The sequence below is a fragment of the Ahaetulla prasina genome, chromosome 5, assembly GCF_028640845.1.
Source record: "Ahaetulla prasina isolate Xishuangbanna chromosome 5, ASM2864084v1, whole genome shotgun sequence".
Classification (NCBI taxonomy): Eukaryota; Metazoa; Chordata; class Lepidosauria; order Squamata; family Colubridae; genus Ahaetulla; species Ahaetulla prasina.
Window position 1 is genome coordinate 79,093,841 of NC_080543.1, and position 20,605 is coordinate 79,114,445.

The following is a 20,605-nucleotide window of genomic DNA, read 5'->3' on the forward strand; positions in this document are numbered from 1 at the left end:
ACCAACCAGAAGATTGACAGAGGGATAACATCGGAAGTAAAGCACCACATGGCCAAGAAGGAAAAGGACATTGGACTATAACTGTTTGACCTCTGGAGGGAGGAGGGGGAATGAGAGGATATGCTTCTGTAAAGTTACAATTACTTTCAGTTCTAGCTTTGCTTTTCTTGCAATCAGATGTGTTTAGTAAAAATTACCATTCTCTATAAACCTATGGAGTTGGGCTTTTATTTTCTTAAACACTGATCGGAGGCAAGCTGACACCTTTCTTATTATCATTGCCTCTGAAGGAATATTAGTCTGTTTCCAATTTTGATCGAAAACAATTCTGGTTGCAGTTAATATATGTAATACTATATATTGAATTTTTTTTAGCCATTTTCCCATCTAAGATGCCCAATAAAAATAGCTCTGGCTTCAGTTTGATCTTTTGTTCAGTAATTTCTTCCATCCATTCCCTTATTTTATGCCTTCCAAAACTGACAAATACTTTCTGGCTTTGGGGCAGGTCTACCACATGTGGTAGAAAGTTCCCTGTTTATAACTACATCTCCAGAATTCGGGAGAACGGTTTGGAAACATTTTGGCCAATGTTGCTGGGGTAAATGCCAATGATAAAACATCTTATAGAGGTTTTCGTTATAGGCTGCCAACATCGTTACTTTATAGTTTTTCTCTCATAATTTGTCCCAATAGTCTAAGTCAATACTATATCCGAAATTTCTAGCCAAGCTTATTATCATCTCCTTCACAGTTTCTTCTTCCATTTTGAATCTTAGGAAGAAGTTATATGCTTTGGTAATCATTTCCCCCCTGTCCCTAGCAATATTTTATCCAATTCCAATTGTTTTCCATAGATGCCATAGTGTTCTAAATCTTTTTTGTATCTTGTCCTATATAGGGCCACCAATCAATCTTTATTCCTTGATTCCTTAGTTCCTGGTCAGATTTTAATTTTCCTTGTTCATCCAATAATTCTGTATACCTCACCACCTTATTTAAGTCTAATACATTCGGATAAATCATTGTCTCCGTTGTTGATAACCAAATTGGAATTTTCATGTATGATTTTTCCTAATTTTTTCCCAAATGCTTATCAAGGCATCTCTTACTAAGTCTCTCTGGAAATACGCATGGGCTTTGTTTTTCCCCTCCCAGAGGAATGCATGCCAGCCAAGTTGTAGATCATGGCCCTCTAATGTTAACACCCTTTTATTGTTCACTTGAATTCAGTCTTTAAGCCACGTCATGGCTGCCGTGTGATAATAAAGTTCCAAGTCAGGGAATCCAAAGGCCCCCTTATTTCTAGAATCTTGCAAAAGTTTGGGTTTTTTTCGAGCTTTTTTCCCTACCAAATAAATTTTGTTATTATTTTTATTTAATTGTTCGGGGGAAAAATTCCCTAATTTTATTGGTACCATTTGGAAGAGATACAAAAATTTAGGTAATATATTCATTTTTATTGTAGCAATTCTGCCAATTAATATTTGTAATTTCACCGTTATCCAAATCTTTCTGTACTTCTTGTAGTAATTTGTTGTAATTGCCCCCTTTTATCGAAGAACATTTTGCCGTTTACCAAATTCCCAGGTATTTCACTTTCTTAGCAGTTTGGATCCCCAATTTATCTTCCAGTTCCTCCTTTTGCCTGTTAGTAAGATTCTTAGTTAATATTTTAGTTTTTTTTATTTATTTTAAACCCTGCTACTTTGCCAAATTTTTCTATTTCCTGTAATAATATGATTCCCGTCTCTAGGGGATCTTCTATGATGAAGGCCAAATCGTCTGCAAATGCTTGAACTTTGTATTCTTCCTTTTTAATTCTCAATACTTTTATTTCCTGCTTTTGCCTAATTTGTATCAATAATATTTCCAATGATAAAACAAATAGAAGGAGGGATGGAGGACATCCCTGTCTCACTGCTTTGGTTATATTAAAATCCTCTGTTGTTTCCTCATTTAATAATATTTTTGCTGATTGGTTGGAGTAAATCGCCCTAAACATTCCCATAAAATTTTCCCCAAAATTCATAATATTCAATTGATTAGTAAGAAAATTCCAATTTAGATTATCAAAGGCTTTTTGAGCATCTACAGATATCAGTGCCGCTTGTGTTTCCGGATGAGCCTCATAATATTCCAATGTATTCATTATAATCTGTGTGTTATTTCTTAGATATCTGTTGGGTAGGAACCCAGTTTGGTTGGAATGAATGATTTCATTTAATATTTTTTTGACTTTTTCAGCCATTATTGTAACAAATATTTTATAATTGGCATTTAACAGCAAGATTGGCCTATAGTTTTTAATTTGCTGTATATCCGTGTTGTCTTTTGGAATGAACGTTATAAGTGCCTCTGTTCATGACTTCGATAATTTCACCTGTTCTAATGTTTCGTTATATACATCCAGTAGTAGTATCTCCAATGGCTCTTGTATTTCTTTATAAAACTCTTCGTCTGGTCCTGTTTTGGTTGTTGTTTTTTTTGTTTTTGAATTGCCACCTTCATCTTTGCATAGTGATTTTATCATTTAATATCTTCTTTTTTACATCTGGTAATATGGGGAGGCTCATCTCATTTAAATACTGTTTAATATCTTCTTCCTCTATCTTCTCCTGACTATACAAAGTTTTAAAGAATTTTTGGGCAATACTCTTTTTCTCTTCCATCTGATAATGCATATTCCCCTCTTCATCCTGTAATTGTTATATTAATTTTTTTCCTTCTCCTTCTTCAATTTGTAGGCCAGCCATCTCCCTAGTTTGTTAGCATGTTCAAAGAAATTCTGTCTTGTCAATCGAAGTTTTTGGGCCATTTCTTCTTGTGAGATTAAATTTATTTTGTGCTTAATCATTTCTTTTTCTGCTCTAATTTTCTCATTTGGGGAGTCTTGCATCCTAAGTTCCAATTCTCCAAGTTCCCCCTGTAGCTCTATTTGTTGTTTCTTTTTTTCTTTGTTCCTTCATGCCACATATGCTATTGTTAAGCCCCTAATATAAGCTTTAGTTGTAAATTTTGTAGGGTTGTATGTTCATTTAAATTTTCCTTCAAAAAGAAGTTTAGCTCTTTTTCTATTCCTTGGACATATTTTTTTCTTTTAAAATCCTCTGATTCATGGTCTATCTCCCTCTCTTTTTTGTTCTTCCCTTCCATTTCACTGTTAGAGGATTATGGTCTGCCCATGTATTGGATATTATTTCTACCTCCACTATTTTTTTACCCAATTCCAAATCCATCCACACCATATCTATCCTGGACCATGAATTATGCGGATTGGAAAAGAAAGTATACTGGTTTTTCTGTGGATTTAGTTCTCTCCAGGTATTCTTTAAATTCAGTTCTTGCGTCATTTTGAAGACGGTATTCAGCAATGTTTTTCTCTTATTTTTTCCCCCAGTTGTATAATCTTTTTTGGGATCCATTACCACATTGAAATCTCCTAATAAACATACATTCTCCAGTTCTAATTCTACTATTTTTTTTATGCAATTTATGATACTACTCCCTCTGATTAGTGTTTGGTCCGTAAATAACTGCCAATAGTGTTCATTTTTGCCTTATTGCTACTTTAATTATTAGTGTTCTCCCTTCTTCATCTGCGTAAATCTGACTCAGTTTTAGCCATTCTTTTATGTATACTGCAATACCCCTCTTCTTTTTCTGTGCCAGAGCCAAATAAAGTTTCTCTATTTTAGGAAATTCTAGGATGCCACCTTGCTGTTTTTGATATGTACTTCTTGTAGACACGTGATAACCATGTTTTATTTATTTAAAACTTATTTACTTATTTATTGGAGTTTAGAGAATCCTTGCTTTCTTTTAACCAGAGAGTTCAGTCTGTTTATATTGATTGATATTAACTTAATTTTCTTCCATCTGATAATGCATATTCCCTCTTCATCCTGTAATTGTTATATTAATTTTTTCCTTCTCCTTCTTCAATTTGTAGGCCAGCCATCTCCCTGGTTTGTTAGCATGTTCAAAGAAATTCTGTCTTGTCAATCAAGTTTTTGGGCCATTTCTTCTTGTGAGATTAAATTTATTTTGTGCTTAATCATTTCTTTTTCTGCTCTAATTTTCTCATTTGGGGAGTCTTGCATCCTAAGTTCCAATTCTTCAAGTTCCCCCTGTAGCTCTATTTGTTGTTTCTTTTTTTCTTTGTTCCTTCATGCCACATATGCTATTGTTAAGCCCCTAATATAAGCTTTAGTTGTAAATTTTGTAGGGTTGTATGTTCATTTAAATTTTCCTTCAAAAAGAAGTTTAGCTCTTTTTCTATTCCTTGGACATATTTTTTTCTTTTAAAATCCTCTGATTCATGGTCTATCTCCCTCTCTTTTTTGTTCTTCCCTTCCATTTCACTGTTAGAGGATTATGGTCTGCCCATGTATTGGATATTATTTCTACCTCCACTATTTTTTTACCCAATTCCAAATCCATCCACACCATATCTATCCTGGACCATGAATTATGCGGATTGGAAAAGAAAGTATACTGGTTTTTCTGTGGATTTAGTTCTCTCCAGGTATTCTTTAAATTCAGTTCTTGCGTCATTTTGAAGACGGTATTCAGCAATGTTTTTCTCTTATTTTTTCCCCCAGTTGTATAATCTTTTTTGGGATCCATTACCACATTGAAATCTCCTAATAAACATACATTCTCCAGTTCTAATTCTACTATTTTTTTTATGCAATTTATGATACTACTCCCTCTGATTAGTGTTTGGTCCGTAAATAACTGCCAATAGTGTTCATTTTTGCCTTATTGCTACTTTAATTATTAGTGTTCTCCCTTCTTCATCTGCGTAAATCTGACTCAGTTTTAGCCATTCTTTTATGTATACTGCAATACCCCTCTTCTTTTTCTGTGCCAGAGCCAAATAAAGTTTCTCTATTTTAGGAAATTCTAGGATGCCACCTTGCTGTTTTTGATATGTACTTCTTGTAGACACGTGATAACCATGTTTTATTTATTTAAAACTTATTTACTTATTTATTGGAGTTTAGAGAATCCTTGCTTTCTTTTAACCAGAGAGTTCAGTCTGTTTATATTGATTGATATTAACTTAATTTTTCTATCATATTATTGTTTTTTCCTCGTTTCTCTCCTCGGTCTTATCTCCCATTGTGTCCTCGTCCTCACCCCCTCTCTTTCCTGATGTTCTGTTTTCGTCCTTTCTCTTGTATCTTGATCCAACTTGTTGTTCTTCCTGGCTTTTACCATCTGTCTCTTCTCCACTATCCTGTTCCTCATCTGTTGCTATATAGTACTTGTAAAACTCTTGGGTATCCAGGGTCCAGGGTTTGATTTTTTTTATTGTGCCAAGATACCAGCATACCTTCAGGGATGAGCCACCAAAACATTATCTTATACTTAACAAGTTGTGAAGAGAGAAAGTGGTAGTTCTGTCTTTGTTCTCTAATTCTTCTGGATACCTGCTTGAATGTTATAATTCCTCTCCCCTTATAAGTCAATGGAACATCTCATGTCCTTCTATAGATTTCATCCCTGGTTGTTGTTGTTGTTGTTGTTGTTGTTGTTGTTGTTTTGTAAACCTCATATGTACTTCCTATGGTAATTTATGATGCCAGACGTAATTGGTATGTAGATTTCGTCAATGCCATTTTGTATTTCATGTTTATTCATCTGCAATGTGTCAGCCAGCATTTCTTTTTTTATTGTAAACAAGGTTTTTTTATTATTTTTTAAAAACAAAAACAAAACATACAAATCTTTGTTGAACAAGATATCAGTCGGGTACATACTTTAACATATTTCAAATTTCACCCTGTCATTGTATCATTTATCCAATATTTTCCCCTCTTCAAATTTATAATAGCCCTTTTCTTTTAAAACCTTTGTTCCATCCCTTATTCTGGAAAATATTTAGTCAAATCAAATTACCATATATATTTTTCCCCCCATACATCCCCCCTCCCCCCAAATTTCATTCCTAATCTTCCTAGATGTAAAATAAATTACTACATCTCTTGGCAAATATCTCTGCTTTTCAACCCATGAATTAACACGGTAATTTTTTTCAATTTGGTTCCTGTCCAATCAGCTGTGCAAAAGCCTCTGCAAAAATCTTTTTAAAGTCCTCTCGTTTATTTTCTTTCAAACCTCTTGCTCTCAATGCAAATTCCATAACTCTGTATTGCAATAACACCCGCTCTTCTTCTGCTCTCTCCGCCTTGATCTGGAGCACCTCTATTTTATTTTTTAAGTCCAAATTAACTTGATTAATTTCTTCAACTCTATCATCCAACTGCTTTATATTCTCCGCCTTGGTCTGAAGCTCCTCTATTTTGCTTTTTAAGTTTGAATTAACTTGATCCATCTCTTCCACTTTTTCATCCAATTGTTTTGTGTATTCAACCAAAGTCTTAAATGCTGCCACCACTTCTTCTCTTATCTCTTCATCCTCAGCTGCAACGAAGTCTTTAATTTTCAATATTTTCTCCTCAATTTCCTTAATTTTTTTATCCCGAACAGAAATTTGAGCCTTCAGAAATTCCTTCAGCTCCTCTTGTAATTTATGTAGTTGAACTAACGGCGCTCCAACTTCCTTGAAAACAGCAGGCTGTATTTGTACAGAAGCCATCTTACTTTAATTTTTTAATTCGAAACAAAATCAAAGTCTTTTCATAAGCACAGTATTTAAGTTAAATAAGTCAGTTGTATAATTCTTCCAGCTTTCATTATAGTTTCTTCATATAAATGTAAAATCCAGCAAGTTTAAGCAAAGTTATAAACTGTAACAGTGTTAATAAACACCTCTTTGACTTTCACTTTCATGTCCATTATACTCAGATGCCATTTCCTTTCTTCTCAAATAGAATCCACAAATGGGGTTGAGGTCTGGTACTTACATCTATTTTGCCTCCTGACATTGCTCTGTCTGGTTAAGTCAAAAATCTATTTAAACTCAATATTGATTGCAGATGTGGTCACGGCGTTTTGCTCTGCCAAAAAAGACAGAGGCGTCCTGGATCCGGAGCTCTTCGGGTTACCAAGGGAGCTCTTCCCTTCAGTGATCCTCCAGGATCATTCCTGGTACTTTTGGGGGAGCTCTACCTCCACCCGATCGCTCACCTTTCCCCCTTCAGCCGGGGGAAAGGTTTCCAAGCCACTAGACAGCTGATTTTTGCTGTCTTAGTGGCTCTACGTGATCCAGGGCTGGCAGTCTAAAAAGACCATCCTCAATGACTAGCGGAGCCACAGGAAGTCAAATTACCATATTTTTTGTCCCTTTTGTTGCCCCACCCTTTTTCAATAAACAAAATACAACTCAATTATCTCTAATATTTATTGAAAACCTATAGCCAAAAAATAAAGTAAAAACAAAGTCAAATTCTCTCTTGACTAAAATCTCACCTTAATTAAAAGGTCACCCATCACTTATTTATTTCAAAATCCCATTTCACATAGAAAAAAGAAAAGAAAAGAAAAGAAAAGCCACTGAAAAAGTTAAAAACAAAAATCTCTCCTATCTTAATTCTCTCCTTAATCGAAAGGTCACCCATCCCTTATTTATTTCAAAAGTCCCAATCCAAATAGTAAAAAGAACCTCACACAAGAATGAAATAAAAATCTCTCCTGCCTTCACTCTCACCCTAATTAAAAGGTCTCCCATCACTTATATATACCAAAATCCCTTTCCAAATAAAAAAACCCAAGCAAATTACACACACACACACACACAAAACAAACAAACAAAAAAAAAAGCACACACACTTATCGCTTATGTTGAAATAATTATACTGGGGTTTTTATCTCCCAATAAAAAACAATGTAAAAAGGAACAAACATACAGGAAAGAAAAAAAATAAAGATCTCCCTATCATAGAAATAAAAACAAATAAAGTTCTCTCCTATCTTTAGCCTAACCTTAAATAAGAGGGAACAAACAGTATATCATTTCTCACATATTATTCATGTTCAGATATTCTAATTAAAAGCTTTAACTTCAGATTTTTCCAGTTTCAATAAATGTGCTCAAAGAACTGTATTTTCATGACTTATTAAATTCCTTGTTTGCCCCTGTCCTCCTCATATGCTCAAAAGATATATTTTCTTAACTTATAAGATTCCTTATATAATATATTTTAATGTATAATTCTTAAAGGTCAACCATCTAAGTGCTTTATCCTTATCCTTCTGAAATCACAAAGATATTTCCCTCTTAAGTATCATCTTCTACCTTTAAGTATCAAACTTTAATCTAAATAGAAAGGAACAAACAATATCCCATTTCTCACATGTTATTCATATTCAAATATTCTAATTAAAAGCTTTAACTTCAAAGTTTTCCTGTTTTAATAAATGTGCTCAAAAACCTGTATTTTCAAAACGTATTAAATTCCTTGTTTGCCCTCATCCTCCTAATGTGCTCAAAAGATATATTTTCTTAACCTATGAGATTTCTTATATCATATATTTTTAGGCCAAGCAACTAAGTGCTTTATTATTTTTTTAGAATACCCTGAAATCACAAAGATATTCCCCTCTTAACAATTTCACCAAGCGTGCTCAAAAACTGTATATTCTTAACTTATTAAATTCCTTGTCTTATTAAAGGTCAACCATCTAAGTACAAAAATATTTCTTTGGAATGCCCTGAAATCACAAGAGACATTCCCCTTGTATTTCTTCTACGTTTAGGTGTCAGTCTTTAGTAGTTACATAATATTATTTTCTATGTTATTCTTAAACATTATCAGTCTTAAAGGTCAACCATCTGGATACAAAAATCTTCCTTTGAAGATGCTCTGAGATCACAAAAGCATTTCCCAACTGCTTTTCTTCTTCTGCCTTTAGATGTCAGTCTTAATTCCATTTTAAAATCAAATCCTTTGTTTCAATTTATTTCAATTTGTTGCTTCTGCATTTCTTCTTATGCCTTCAGGTGTCAGTCTTTATACTGTAGTTGAATCCACAATTAGCAAAGTTTCCATTTTGAAGCCAAGTTTCCTTTGTTTCAAATTGTTTCAATTTGTAATTTGTTTCAATTTGTAATTTGTTCAATTACATTGTAATCCTTTATAATGAAAATTGTACAAAGTGGGGGGGGGGTTAAGATAACGTCAATGAAAGTCCATTTTTAAAAATTTTAATCAGTTCCCATTTTTTTTCTTTTCCCTTCCCCCCCCCCCACTTTAGGTGTCAGTCTTTATGCTTTAGTTTCAATCCACAATAGCAAAGTCTCCATTTTGGAGCCAAAGTTACTTTGTTTCAAATTGTTTCAATTTGTATCCTCCTTTCAGACCCACAAATGATTTCAATTATAATCCTTTATAACCACAATTGTAAAGAGTGGAGGTGTTAAAGTAAAATCAGTTTAAAATCCATTTTTAAAGTCCTAATCAGTTCCATTTTTTCCTTCTTTTCCCTTCCCCCCTTCTTTATTGCAGTTGTTAAAGTAGTCAATTAAAACTTTTAAAGTTCTCCAAAGTCAATTGTATTTAAAATGTTTACTTTCTCCAATTCAATTAGAATTCTTAAGATAGGTTACAAACCCTCTTTTCCCAGGTTTTAGGTATCCTTAATTGTTTCTTTCCACTTTCATTTCCTGTTTCAATTAGCCGCTGGTTTTCTTAAAATGTTTATTAGCAAACTTGCCTTCAATGCCTCTCTGCGAGCTGATGAAAACTCACCTGGCTTCAATAACTTGTTCAATTAAAGTACTCTTTCCTCCTGCCCGATTCTTGTGGCTGTCTCTGGCTTTGTGGCAGCTGGTGTCGGCTGCCATTCGTCCCCGGTGGGTTGGGGGGAAAAGACTGGGGCTGCAGGGAGTTTTCTGCCTCCCTGATCGCCCCGGCAGCTACCCCATTCTTCGTTGCCGCTTCGAGACAGCTATGGTCCACAATATACCCCCATTTTGGGGGGAATTTTGGCGCTCACCCCGGAGCTATCGAGGTGAGCGACTATTCTGTCACAACGTTGGTCATGCCTCAGCCAGCATTTATTTATTTATTTATTTATTTATTTATTTATTTATTTATTGTTTATATTTATTTATTGTTTATATTTATATTTATATTTATATACCGCCCTATCTCCCAAAGGACTCAGGCATTACAGGCATTTAAAAGCAAAAAATACAATAAATACAATTCTAAAAACAATTAAAAAACTTATTCAAAAGCCTTAATTAAAAATATAAAAATTAAAACCCAAGATAAAACCCACAAACTAAAATCTAACTCAGTCCTGCGCAGTTAAATAGATATGTTTTAAGCTCATGCGGAAGGTCCAAGGTCCGGAAGCTGACGAAGTCCTGGGGCAGTTCATTCCAGAGGTGGGAGCCCCACAGAGAAGGCCCTCCCCCTGGGCGCCGCCAGACGACATTGCCTCGCTGACGGCACCCTGAGGAGTCCCTCTCTGTGAGAGCGCACGGGTCGGTGAGAGGTATTCGGTAGCAGAAGGCGGTCCCGTAAATAACCCGGCCCTATGCCATGGAGCGCTTTAAAGGTGGTCACCAAAACCTTGAAGCGCACCCGGAAGGCCACAGGTAGCCAGTGCAGTCTGCGCAGGATGGGTGTTATACGGGAGCCACGAGGGGCTCCCTCTATCACCCGCAGCCGCATTCTGGACTAACTGCAGCCTCCGGATGCCCTTCAAGGGAGCCCCATGTAGAGAGCGTTGCAGTAATCCAGGCGGGCGTCACGAGTGCGTGGGTGACTGTGCACAGGGCATCCCGGTCCAGAAAGGCGCAACTGGCGCACCAGGCGAACCTGGTAAACGCTCTCCTGGAGACGGCGTCAAATGATCTTCCAAAGACAGCCGCTCATCCAGGAGGACGCCTGTTGCGCACCCTCCATCGGGGCCAATGACTCGCCACCGATGGTCAGCCGTGGATTTAGCTGACTGTACCGGGATGCCGCATCCACAGCCACTCTGTCTTGGAGGGATTGAGCTTGAGCCTGTTTCTCCCCATCCAGACCCGTACAGCCTCCAGACACCGGGACAGCACTTCGATAGCTTCGTTGGGGTGGTCCGGTGTGGAAAGGTACAGCTGGGTGTCATCCGCATACAGCTGATACCTCACACCGAAACCACTGATGATCTCACCCAGCGGCTTCATGTAGATGTTAAACAGAAGGGGCGAGAGGATCGACCCCTGCGGCACCCCACAAGTGAGGTGCCCCGGGGTCGACCTCTGCCCCCCTGTCAACACCGACTGCGACCGGTCGGAGAGATAGGAGGAGAACCACCGATAAACGGTGCCTCCCACTCCCAATCCCTCCAGCCGGCGCAGCAGGATACCATGGTCGATGGTATCGAAAGCCGCTGAGAGGTCTAATAGGACCAGGGCAGAGGAACAACCCCTATCCCTGGCCCTCCAGAGATCATCCACCAACGCGACCAAAGCCGTCTCTGTGCTGTAACCGGGCCGGAAACCGGACTGGAACGGGTCTAGATAGACGGTTTCATCCAGGTGCAGGGGAAACTGATATGCCACCATACTCTCTACAACCTTCGCGCGGCGGGTTGGAGACTGGACGATAATTACCTAAAACAGCCGGGTCAAGGGAAGGCTTCTTAAGGAGGGGCCTCACCACCGCCTCTTTCAAGGCGGCCGGAAAGACACCCTCCACCAAAGAAGCGATCGTAATCGCCTGGAGCCAGCCTCGTGTCACCTCCTGAGTGGCCAGCACCAGCCAGGAGGGGCACGGGTCCAGTAAACACGTGGTGGCATTCAGTCTACCCAACAACCTGTCCATGTCCTCGGGAGCCACAGGGTCAAACTCATCCCAGACAATGTCACCAAGACCACCCTCGGACGCCTCACCTGAGTCACCGCAATCTTGGTCCAACCCGTCCCGAAGCTGAACGATTTTATCGTATAGATAACCGTTAAACTCCTCAGCACGTCCCTGCAGCGGGTCAGCCCGCTCCCCCTGGTGAAGAAGGGAACGAGTCACCCGGAACAGGGCGGCTGGGCGGTTATCTGCCGACGCAATGAGGGAGGAGGCGTAGCAACGCCTCGCTTCCCTCAATGCCACTAGGTAAGTCCTTGTATAGGACTTCACTAGTGTCCGATCAGCCTCTGAACAGCTAGACCTCCAGGAACTCTCTAGGCGTCTTCTCCGGTGCTTCATCCCCCTCAGCTCCTCGGAGAACCAGGGAGCCGGTTGGGACCTGCGCCTGGTCAGAGGCCGCAAAGGCACGACACGATCTAAGGCCCCCGCCGCGGCCCGTTCCCAGGCCGCAACAAGTTCCTCAGACGTGCCGTGAGCCAGACCCTCAGGGAATGGCCCAAGCTCCGTCCGGAACCTCTCCGGGTCCATCAGGCGCCTGGGACGGAACCAACGCATCGGCTCCGTCTCCCTGCGGTGTTGGGTGGGGGTCCGAAAGGCTAGGGGAAGGAGAGTGATCTGACCATGACAAAGGTTCGGTGACTATTTCCTTTAAGTCCAGATCTCTCGACCACTGACCAGAGACAAAAATCAAATCGAGTGTACCACCCCCGGTGTGGGTAGGGCCATCAACTACTTGCGTCAGGTCTAAGGCCGTCATGGAAGCCATGAACTCCCGAGCTGCTGTCGATGACGAGCCGGAAGAAGGCAAGTTAAAGTCCCCCATGACTAAAAGTCTGGGGGTTTCAACTGCCACCCCAGCAAGCACCTCCAGGAGCTCGGGCAGGGCAGCTGTCACGTAGCAAGGAGCCAGGTACGCGACCAGCAAGCCCATCTGACATCTATGGGCCCACTTCACAAGGAGGGATTCACACCCGACAATTTCTGTCCTGAGGTTCACTAGATCTTCTTTATTCTCTATTATATCTTGAAATCCCAGATAAAAAGTTGACTTTTACAATTCTAGATGTATTATTGCCTCCTCCAAGTCTTTATTCATTGCCATCAATCTTTCATTGCTTCCAGTTTCTTTTCCATTTGCTCTGATCTTGCCTCCACTGTCTTTATTCTCTGTTCATTTTTAGCAATTATCTCTTGTATTTTACCCATTCTGTCATCCAATTTCCACATATCTTCCTTCACTTCACCCATATCACTCTTCATTTCCTCATGGTTCTTACTTATTGACTCTCAGTCAATCTATTGGTGTTTTCAGCATCACTTCTTGGATCATATTCAACGTTGGCTAAATATTCTGTAGACTCAGTGCCAAGAGGATTCTGCTTTCTCACCACCCAGCATGTCTCCTATTGATCTCTGTCACGATGGGGAGGCTGCTATCGGCATGGTTTTCTTTGCAGTTCTTGTGATCATAGTCATGCTTGTCATAGTTAATCTCTTAAAAAACTTCTTCCACAGTACCATAAATCATCTATTCTTTACTTTCTCAGGAGTCCTTTTAGAATAGAATAGAATAGAATAGAATAGAATAGGATAGGATAGGATAGGATAGGATAGGATAGGATAGGATAGGATAGGATAGGATAGGATAGGATAGGATAGGATAGGATAGAATAGAATAGAATAGAATAGAATAGAATAGAATTTTTTATTGGCCAAGTGTGATTGGACACACAAGGAATTTGTCTTGGTGCATATGCTCTCAGTGTACATAAAAGAAAAGATACCTTCATCAAGGTACAACATTTACAACACAAATGATGGTCAATATATCAATATAAATCATAAGGATTACCAGCAACAAAGTTACAGTCATACAGTCATAAGTGGAAAGAGATAGGTGATGGAAATGATGAGAAGATTAATAGTAGTGCAGATTTAGTAAATAGTTTGACAGTGTTGAGGGAATTATTTGTTTAGCAGAGTGATGGCCTTTGGGAAAAAATTGTACTTGTGTCTAGTTGTTTTGGTGTGCAGTGCTCTATAGCGTCGTTTTGAGGGTAGGAGTTGAAACAGTTTATGTCCTGGATGTGAGAGATCTGTAAATATTTTCATGGCCCTCTTCTTGATTTGTGCAGTATACAGGTCCTCAATGGAAGGCAGGTTGGTAGCAATTATTTTTTCTGCAGTTCTAATTATCCTCTGAAGTCTGTGTCTTTCTTGTTGGGTTTCAGAACCGAACCAGACAGTTATAGAGGTGCAAATGACAGACTCAATTTCTCTTGTAGAAATTTCTCCTTCTCTACACCCTCATCGTATGTCTGTTATTTTCCCACCATAGAGACCCACTTGTCTATTAGCTTGTAGGTTTCACCAGCTTAGAGAAGCAACCCGGTATCTCACTCTGCCTTGTCACTCTACACTGATAGTCCTTGCTGTTTCCCACTCCCTCTGCCATTCAATCAGGCCGTCAAGCATCTGGACCCAACCATAATAGCCAGATTCCCCGAATTCAAGGGGTTCCTCCTCTTGCAACAGGGGATCACTCTTTTCCCTGTCCCCCGGAGTATCCCCTTTATGGTGCCGACCCCTCCAGGGTCTAACTTCCTCTTACTGGCCTCCAGACATGAAAATTAGGCCAGAATGAATGGAGCCCCATTCTCCTGAACTGCACCACCATGACGCCACCCTGGAAATCCTCCAAAACCTTTTTTAACGACTCCATCCAACCTGGGTAGGCATGGCCAACTCGACATCATGCACTCCTACCCAGTCACATGACCCCTAGTCACGCCTACCCAGGTTTTGTGGCTCCCAGTGTTTTTTTTCCTATAGGAAACAGGTATATCTCTCTCTCTCCCATCTCTCTTTCTCCTTCACCTCTCGCCCTCTCTCGTCTCTCTCATCTTTCTATCTCCCTCTCTCTTTCTCTCTCCTTCTCTCCCTCTCATCTCTTTCTCTCCCTCTCCATCCCTCCCCCTTCTCTCATCTCTCATTCTCTCTCTCATCCTACTATCTCCCTCTCTCTTTCTCCCTCTCATCTCTCTCTCTCTCCCTCTCCCTCTCGCTCTGCCATCTCTCTTTTTCTCTTTCTCCCTCTCTCTCTCCTTCTCCCTCCCTCTCCCTCCCTCTCCCTTGCTCTCTCTCTCTCATCTTTCTCTCTCTCCCCATCTCTCTCTCTCTTTCTTTCTTTCTTTCTCTTTCTTTCTGTCTCTTTCTCTTTCTTTCTTTCTTTCTTTCTTTCTTTTTTTCTTTCTTTCTCTCTCTCTCTCTCTCTCTCTCTCTCTTCTTTCTCTCTGGGTACCCCGATTGTTTGGCAGACAAAGCACAGGATGACATTTCCCCCCCCCCCCATCACCAAGGCAGCATCCTCTGAATCCTTGTAAAACTGGGCAAAGGCAAAGAGAGGGAAGCAGACAGAGCCTAATTTCTCTCTCTCTCTCCCTCTCCCTCCCTCCCTCCCTCTGTCCCTCCCTCTCTCTCTGCTTAGCTACAGCAGGAAACAGCAGGAGGCTACTTCTGGCCTTGGTTGATGCTGGATACGTGATCTGCTCTCTGCCCCAAGAGAGAGAGTTGCTAGGGTGATTGGGGCAGGATTGCATTGTGGCTGTTCTCTCCCAGACCTCTTGCTGGTGACAACAGCAAATGTACCACAACGAAGGTGGAATGCTGTTGCAGCACAAAGGCAAGCACAGGGGTGCTTTGCTCCTGCACTAAAGCTCTGCCTATCACCACCATCACAACAGGATGATAGCTCTTTCATCACTCTGCTGTGACAGGGCCACAGGGAGCCACAGCAGAGGGTGAAAGAGCCACATGTGGAGCCGTTGGTTGCAGACACCTGAGTTAGAATCATAGAAGAGGGTGGCTCTCTCAGCAGCTCAGGCATGGGAACGAAATCCATGCCACTGGTGACCTGAAAGGGGGTCAATCCAGTGCTGCTAGGCATGGCATTGTTGTAAGCCACTTCTGCAAAAGGCAGCAGATCTTCCCAGTCTTCTTGCTGGTAATCCACATAACATCTTGTTCATTGTACTGCTCTGTTCGTACTTGGATGAAAAGCCGAGCTAAGCCGCTGTGTTGATCCAACTGATCTCAATAATTCTCTCCAGAATTCAGAGGTGAATTAGATGCCTTTGTCTGAGATCACCCAGTGGGGCACTTAGTGCAGGCGGTAGATCTGTTTGATGAACTTAGCCAACTTCTTGGCTGAGAGTAATCCTGAGCAGGCGGTGAAGTGGGCTTGCTTAGAAAATAAGTCAATCACAGTCCAGATGTATTTCCCCCATCTCTGGGACCTGACGATAAAATCCATATTGATCTCCTCCCAGTTAGCCACTTGTTGAAGATGTCCAGGGGTTTTTCCTGGCCTCATATTAATGGTGGCGGAGGAGCACAACTTTTTACATAGTCCTCTACATCAGCTTTCAATTTTGGCTATCAGAACTGCCTTCGGGCCAGGTGGAGGGTTCTTAGGAATCTGAAGTGACCGGCCAGTTGTGAGTCATGGATACATTGCAAAACTTGCAGCCTCAAGCAGTTGGGGACATATAGTTTGGACCCCTTCCAGGCTAGACCCTCTCTCATATTTAGGGTGTCCTTGTTTTCATTAAACCATTGGTCAGCAAGGAGCACATTTTTTAGTGCCACTGTCAGTTTCCTCCCCCCCCCATGGGGTTGGTTTGGTGCTTGGCTTGACCCCTAGTGGTGAGCTCCACCGCTTGTTGTGAGGGCAGGATGATAACATGGATGACTTCCTCTCTACCACTATCAAATTGTGGTTTTCTTGACAGGGCATCAGCTAGCAGTTCCCCCACCCAGATGTATTTTAGCTCAAAGTTGAACCACTGGAAATACTGTGCCCAGTGGACCTGTTTGGGGGAGAGCTTCCAGGGGCTTTTTAGGGCTTTTGTGGTCAGTCCAGACCTCAAAAGACACATTGCTTCCTTCCTGTGTCTCTGGGAGAGGAGACCCTGGCAGACCACGTAGGTGTCTTTCTCCCATATTGCCTACCATCTTTCCGCGTCGGTGAGTTTTTGGGACACATATGCACAGGGCAAGAGCTGACTCTGTGGGTCTTTTTGCAGAAGCACTGCTGCCACTACCATGTTATTGGTGTCAGCTTGGATGATGAACTGTCTTTCCAGGTAAGAGTGCTGGAGGATTGACTCCTCTGCAAAAAGCCTCTTCAATTTCTCATAGGAGGAAGTCCTGTTTTCAATAATTCCAATAGGGGCAGGAACACCTCTGCAAACACTGGGATAAATTGCCTATAGAAGCTTGCGAACCCCAGGAAGCTCTGGAGTTGCTCGTGGGTCTGTAAGAGTTGCCAATCTAGCACCACTTTCACTTTCCCATCTTGATTCCTTCACTTGACACTTGGTAGCCCAGGTAGTCTAGGGAGGTCTTATGTAATTCATACTTAGACAGCTTCACATAGAGCTTCACAGCTAGGAGCTTTTTCAGTACCTTCTGCTCTAATTTTACATGAACAATATCTTGCAGAATATAAGAATGTCATTCAGGTAAACTTGGACCCCCTTGTACAAATGCTCATGCAGCACTTCGTTGATGAGCTGCATGAAGACAGCAGGAGCTCCCTGAAGCCCAAATGGCATAACCTTAAATTGGTAGCTGCCCAGCGGGCAGTTAAATGTGGTCTTCCATTCATCCCCCTCCTTAATCCGTATCCAATAGTAAGCTTCTCTTAGGTCCAGCTTTGTGAACACCTTGCCATTTGCTAAGTGGCTTAGCATGTCATTCATCAAGGGAAGAAGGCAGGTGTTTTCCATGCACACGGCATTAATTCTGCCATGTGCATGGAATTCTGAAAATCAATGCAGAGCCGTATCCCCCATCTTTTTTTCTTTTTGAACAGCACTGGGGCCACTACTTTGGATTTTGCCGGCTGAATGAAAGCCCTACTAAGTTGGCATCAATGTATTTTCTCAGCTCTGCCATTTCCTTTGGGGTCATGGAGTACATTTTTGGGTTTGGCAACTTTGCTCCCAGTATGAATTCAATTGTGCAGTCCATAGGGTGGTGGGGAGGGAGAAACTTGCAATCTTGCTCGCTAAAGGTGACTGTTAGGCCCTGATATTCCCTGGGGACTTGAGGACTGCTGGGGAGCTTGTCTATGGTGGCTGCAACATTTTCCGGCCAGCTGGGGCTGATGGGGGCTGGTGCTTGTTGGTATTTGTCTGGAGAGACTGGCGGCATGGGCCAATGCCTATTCTTAGCTTTCAGTAATCATATTCCCATGTAATGGTGAGGGCCCATTTGTCCAGCCAAGTAAAACCTAGTATGATTGACTCAGTCATTTCGGGGGCTACTACAAAGTGTATAAGCTCCCGGTGGTGCCCCATCTCCAGTCTAACGAGTTCTGTGACTAAAGTGTCTAGGGCTCTGCCTATTAACGTCCCATCAACCTACTCAAAGAATATGGGATGTACCAGGGTCCCTAGCTGTTGGACAATGGAGAGGCTGATCAGTCACCTGGTGTAGCCGGTATATATGATGGCCTCTACATCCTCTTGGACCCCAGTCTCTGGTACTACTATCTGGGACTTGATGGAAAAGGGGTGAATGGCTTCACTTACCATCGGATCCTCTTCTCCATTGCTTCCACTAGTGATGCCTGGAGGGGTCTCTACATCTGGAGGTTCCTCCCTCCTGGAGGAAGGCTTGTTGGGTGACTTTTCCCTTGTCTGGTGCTTCCTTGGGGTTCTTCTTCCCTGGGAGGCTGATGGAGAGTGGAGTTGGGGGACTGGGGCAGGTGCCAGGCACTCAGATGCTTGGTGGCCATGTTGGCCACATTGGAAGCACTTGATTGTCCTTGGTGGTGCTAATTGTGGTGCTTCAACTGGCTTTGCAGGGGCTCAGCAACCCAGGGTTCTTTTGGCTGGTTTCTCTGGGGTAGGCTTCTATGTGGGTGGATCTCTAAATCCATGGCTATGGCCAACCTGTACCAGTCCTGTATATGGTCTGGAACTCTTCTAATGCCACAAGCTTGCCTGAGGTCCTGGTCTAGGGCCTCTTTGAAGTGAATAGACAAGAAGGCATTCAGGCCAGGCTCTTAGTTTTCCTGCCAGCTTTCAAAATTCTCAAACAAAGTCTTTCAGGGGTCAGCCAGCTTGCTTCAAGGCTTTCATTTGAGCTTCAGCTTCCTCTCTGTGGGCCTGTCTTCAAATTGGGCCTACAGCAGCTGTACAAATTCATCTGCATCCTCCAGTTCAGGAGCTCCCTGATCATGTAGCTGGACTATCCAGTCCGCTGGATAGCCCATTCATGTTATCAGCAATTGCTGACATGATGTCTCAATTGGTCTGATATTGGTTCCCATAAACAATCAATGTGGGACCAAATCTGATTGAGGAAATTGGCCAGCTTTCCCGAGGTTCCATTGAATGCTGTTCTGAACCAGGGGTGAAATGCTACCATTTCGCTCCGGTTCGGGCAAACTGGTAGTGATAAAAGCTACCAGTTCGGATGAATTAGTAGTAAAAAATTGCTTTAATAAGGTAAAAAAAAGGTTCCAACGATCAGAACCTCTTTTTTTTTACTTTTTAAAAGCATTTTTACTACCTATTTGCTGGAACTGGTAGTAAAAAAATGCTTTAAAAAAGAAAAAAGGTTCCGAGGATCACACAACACAGCTGATTGTCAATTTTCAATCAGCTGTACCGCACAAGCTTTGAACCTTTTTTTACTTTTTTAAAGCATTTTTTTACTACCGGTTCCGGCAAATAGGTAGTAAAAAAATGCTTTAAAAAACTAAAAAAAAAAAAAGAGGTTCTGATGATTGCACAGCACAGCTGTGATCATTGGAACCTTTCCCCCCCTTTTTAAAGCATTTTTTTACTACTTATTCACTCAAATCGGTAGTAAAAAATGCTTTAAAAAGTTTAAAAAATGTTGGCTATGCCCACCCAGTCACATGACCCCCCCCCCTCCACCAAGCCATGACCACCAATCCACACCCATAGAACTGCTGGCAACAAATTTTACATTTCACCACTGCTCTGAATTGTGCGGGAGGAGCAACTGGCTGTGCAGGTTGCTGTGGGACAGGGGCTGGCATCCATTGCTGCACCTACCCCTGGCTGGGGTAGAAGGCCCAACCAGGGGGATTTGGTCAGCAGGAGGCAGCTTGATGACTGGATGGCAAGTGGGGTGTTGTGTCTCAGCAGCCCCAACAGGTCTCCTCGAATTCCTGGGCTGAATTGGTCTAGCGGCCCATGCTGCAGTTTAGCTCTGATTCCTGCAGGTGCTATCATCCCGGTGGACCGGATCTGGAGAGGGAGGCTAAGACGTAATCCACTTTCTGCCAAGTGAAATGAAACCGATGCTGCACTCTTAATGGTTGTGGCTTCAGGGCCCAGGAAAGTGAATAGGGGTTGAGCCAGAGCCCAGCCAGGCTGGCCAGTGGGGGGAGGCTGTGCAATGCTACCCATGCTGAGCTGATCAAACTGCCCCAGGAGACCTGCTAGCAACTGGCTCCATGATGGCAGCAGGAGACCCCACTTCCTGGAATCACTGGGCTCAGGAGATCAGGTTTCTCTCTATTTGAATGCATGGGCATGCTCCATTCTGCTTGTTCCGATCATAGATCCTTGCCATGTCAACCCGAAGGCCATCTTCTGAGGTGGCGCAGTTCCCGTGGCTTCACCCCATAGGGAAGGATCCAGCTGAGCAACATGCCTGAGTGCTTACTCCTTGGGCTGGGCACGCCGCCAGCGCTCACTCTCCGTGGCCTCCACTGCTGCCACCATGGATTTGGAAGAGGAGTAGATGGTCTCAATGGTGACCTCTGAACCAGTCCTGGTAGCTCCCTACATGGT

General features: G+C 41.9%; 1 protein-coding gene across 8 annotated transcripts in view; it reads left to right on the plus strand.

Annotated features, from left to right (window-relative positions):
• Positions 1–20,605, plus strand: part of SMPX (small muscle protein X-linked) — a 55,500-nt gene that overhangs the window by 10,896 nt on the left and 23,999 nt on the right. The window lies entirely within an intron of this gene.